We start from the raw sequence: 4859 nt of genomic DNA on the forward strand, positions 1-4859 counted from the left end.
TATATATATATATATATATATATTTCGTGTATAAGATTAAAGAAATTTTATAATTCAAAATAGAAAATATTTTTGTATTATGTAATAAAATATTTATAGAAAATTTAAGTAGCTATTAGACACGAAAGTTATTAAGTTTATAAACATATGATAACGGACTTTATTATATAAAAATTTTTGTTTAGTTTATCAATATGCATTAACATTATATATACATATATTTCGTGTATAAGATTAAAGAAATTTTATAATTAAAAATAGAAGATATTTTTGTATCATGTAATAAAATATTTATAGAAAATTTAAGTAGCTATTAGACACAAAAGTTTTTAAACATGATAACACAAGACTTTATTATATAATGTTTTTTTTTTAGTTTATCAGTACGCATTAACATTATACATATATTTCATGCATAAGATTAAAGAAATTTTATAATTCAAAATAAAAGATATTTTTGTATCATGTAATAAAATATTTTTAAAAAACTTAAGTAGCTATTAGATACGAAAGTTATTAAGTTTATAAACATGATAACAGACTTTATTATATAAAGTTTTTTGTTTAGTTTATCAATATGCATTAACATTATATATACATATATTTCGTGCATAAGATTAAAGAAATTTTATAATTCAAAATAGAAGATATTTTTGTATCATGTAATAAAATATTTATAATATATAGAAAATTTAAATAGCTATTAGACACGAAAGTTATATTTAAATTGCATTTCTTGGACTATATAAGCACTTAGCGTTGCTAGCAAATCATAAACGTACGGACTAATACAGCTTGAGTTTTAATAAGCATTGAGATGCATCTGTCATTTCTATCATTGGCTTTTGCCATAATCTTTATTGTGGCAATTATGCACGCACTTGAAGCGGAAGCAGAGGCCATCTCCGAACCTGAGCCCAATAATATCCCGGGAAAAAAAGGAAAAAGGCCATATATACTATAATTATATGTAAGTATATGCAAAATATGTCCATATATGTTTCCTTGTTATTATTATCAATTTTGTATTAAAGAATAATTAAAATAATTAAAATAATACATAAAAAATAGGTTCATGAATTTTCCAAACCTTGAATTTTTATGGTATGTAATATTAGTGATATTAAGCATATAATCGTTCTTTTAAGGCATATGCTATAGCAGGATTTCTTTTATATAAACAGAATAATTTCTTATTTTTCGTTTAAGGAATTTACGAAACGCGTACTCGATATGGTAAGTCGCAAACTGTATATGTATACGAATTAACAATTGTCATCACATTAATGTAAACGTCTATCCTTTATTTAGGCAAATGAAATAGCTGCATTTTTTGTGGAATGAAATTTCGATAAAATAACGAAGAAATTGGGAAAAATTTTGCAATAAAATTGTGATATTACAAGAAATGCATAAATGTTATTATATATTTTTTCAAACAAAAATGTGAACTATATTTGTATGTCTCTATTGTATTTGTTTATAATTCGCAATAACAAATAAACAACAAGCTTGCATTAACAGTATTAGATTTTATTTCCTGAAATTTTATATTTTATTTTTATCGTAGTTTATCTTTTTATACTTAAAATTTTGTCCATTTTACAATACATTTTTAATTAATTTTATTTATAAAAATAATGTATATAATATATAATAATAATATATTTATTTAAAACAATGCTTTTTTTATATAATAGTTGATTGATGATAATAAATGATTTATTAATTATATTAAATATTTTGGCAATAATTGTTAATTATGGCACATACTACGGAATAGGGAAGGTATTAACAGCAGCTTCTCGTATGTATGATGAACACGTTTATATTATGCTTCTCGTATAGAGGATACTTTTACAATCAATCAAAGAAGAATATAGAATATATATACATCGAGATGGGCATAAATCAAACTACAAGAGAACGAACATGACGTCAAACCAAATGGATACTCGCGATATATAGATAAACTTAATATTCCCTAGAAGTGTGGTGATTACTATAAATTATCTTTCCAACAATAATAAAAATACATATTTTAAACATACACTTTTAAAACCTTGACAAACATGTTATTTTTATGTTAAACATATATATACTTTTTTAAACTAAAAACATTATTTTAACAAATAAAAGTTGTCCAAAAACAAATATGAAATCATTAGGCTTAAAAGTGATTAAAATGACAAATGGGATTATAGATTCAAAAACTTGGCATGACCGCATTTTATCTACATATCTTATTAATTAATGCAATCCGGGCACGCCAAGTTTTTGCTTCGATCACTATATGATCCCATTGGTCACTTTAAGTCTGTTTTATAAAACTTATATTATTTGGAGAGACAATGACATATTAAGCATTTGCTGCATACACTTTTGGATGATTTAAACGGTTTATTAAAAAAATATTTATGTTTCTATGTCTAATCAAATACTTGGTAACTAATTGTATAATCTCATACGTTTTGGACAATTTTTATTTGTTAAAATAATATTTTTTGTTTAGGAAAGATGTAATGTTTTACATACTTAACAGTTAACGTAAAATTTTATATTATATATTATAAAAAAAATATATATATATAGATATATATATATATATTTTTATATATTATTTATATATTATATATATATTATTATATATTAAATTTTTATATTATATATTTATTTTTTATATTATTTAATATTTTTTTTATGTATATTTTTTAATAATAAATATAAAATATAATTATTTATATATAAGAAATTTAAGGAAATATTTAGAAAAATAAAAAATATATTAAAATTTTTTAACAAAATATTAGATTTTATAATTTTTAATTAAAAGATTAAAAAATATATTTAAAAATAGTCTTTAATATGTGCCAAAAAAATTATGTATGAAAATAATATTATACATTTTTATAAAATCTATTTTTATGATGCTTTATTGCTAAGATATTTAATTTTTAAATAATAGTATAAAAAGTATTCTTAAATAACTAATAATTAATAATTATAATTTGAATAAGAGAATAACCGCTTATGTGAAAAACAGAATTCATTTCGAGGGCGTCTTTCAGCACAATCGAATGGGACTTACGTAGAAATTACCATTTGTTTAATAATTAATTAAAAGGACTCAAGTCTGTTTCGTAAAATAAGAAGAATACGGTCAGATATTTTAAAGGGGTTCAAGCTCTCTTTGTAAAATAAGAAAAATACGGTCAGATATTTTAAAGGGATTCAAGTCTTCTTCATAAAATTAGAAAAATACTGTCACGATATTTTAAAGGGACTTGAGCCCGCTACGTAAAATGAGCAAAATATGGCCAAATTTTTTAAAGGGACTCAAGACCGCTTCGTAAAATAAGCAGAATACGCTTAATACTTTTCATATATAATTTTTTTGGGACATATTGTATATTATAGACTATATTTAAATATTTATTTTAGTCTTCTATCTTTAAACTAAAATTTAACTTAAATATTTTTTAACCAAAAATTAGAAAAGATAATTCTTTGTTAAAAAAATTTTAATATATTTTTTAAATTTCTAAATATTTCCTTCAATTTTTTATATGTAAATAATAATATTTTATATTAATTATAAAAAAAACATACACGAATGGTGCGCGTACTTTCGAGAGGGTGTCTTTCCGTGATCACAGCTGGATCTTAGTTTAAAATTGTATTGAATATTTTTGCATTTTTAAAACAAATTGCAGAATTTTTCAACGCCTTTGACATTTTTAATACAGTTATGAGTTATTAAAAAAAATCTTTTAAACCAATAACAAAAATTTTAAAATAATTGTAATATTGCATAATTTTGATATTTGTTAAACTATTTTAATGTTCGTTAAACAATATTGACACTTTATAAAGATTTTTTATTATTTTTAAATTATTTGTACATGTTTTAAACAATTTTTAAACTATTATAACAAATTCATCATATATTTTAAACATTTTTGACTAATTAATCAAATTAAATGCAAAGCAGAGTAATAAGAAACACATTATGACACGATGCAAATGTTTGAAGTGCCTCGCGCTTGCAGTCTCGGTCGTGCCGACCCTGACCGCGCGAATTCCATGCGCGCCAATTCGTGAACTTCAATAGCTCACCGTTCAAATTCTATTTATCGGATCGCGTTTTGGCAAAGAACTTTTCGTCTTAGAATTTTACGGAGAATACACTGGTACCTGGCTGTACGCCAGTTCTGGGACACCCTGTATATATATATATACTATTAGGAGATATTGGATCGGCGTTGCGTCTACACATTTAAAACGTTACGAAAACGACACGGAGGTGAGAAGGCTCTCTAAAAAAGACTTCCCAGAACAGCGAAACAAATGACAATTGATCCCAACTCCACACAAAAAAAGGAAAAGATGTTCGATATAAGGAAACCATTGCGTGCGCTATTAGTATGTATGAGTTTAATCTCTCGCACCACTACAGCGGTAGTTGGAACGGACATATTCGTACAGGATCCATTGCTTTAGACTTTGATATATTCTTTTTATGTTAGTTAACTTTAATGTCTCAGTATTAATTTATTATATCCGATTTTTATGTTATTTATTTTTTTACTTACATTTTACTTATTGACTTTTTATATCTTCAATTGAAGAAGACTCTGTGAGTCGAAACATATTGATTTTAACTTCTCGATATTAAACTATCTTATTAACTATTTATTAACTTGAGTTTTTGATTCCATGTTACTTTTACCTTCGCTCGTCCTTGGCCGATTTATCTTCACCCAAAAAAAAATAATTTTAATATTAGTGGAATCCGCTAAATCTTAGAGGATTTTATTCTTGTATATGGCCTCAAGAGAAATCCTTTGAAATTAAGAGGA

General features: G+C 23.9%; 1 long non-coding RNA gene across 1 annotated transcript; it reads left to right on the forward strand.

Moving 5' to 3' along the window:
* The first annotated feature begins 950 nt into the window (after positions 1-950).
* On the forward strand, positions 951-1525 carry LOC105447973. Its single transcript, XR_974181.1, has 3 exons — positions 951-970; positions 1210-1236; positions 1312-1525. It is a non-coding gene; the product is annotated as an uncharacterized LOC105447973 (long non-coding RNA).
* The last annotated feature ends 3334 nt before the right edge of the window (positions 1526-4859 follow it).

This window comes from Wasmannia auropunctata, unplaced genomic scaffold (assembly GCF_000956235.1).
Source record: "Wasmannia auropunctata unplaced genomic scaffold, wasmannia.A_1.0 LD336090.1, whole genome shotgun sequence".
Taxonomy (NCBI): Eukaryota; Metazoa; Arthropoda; class Insecta; order Hymenoptera; family Formicidae; genus Wasmannia; species Wasmannia auropunctata.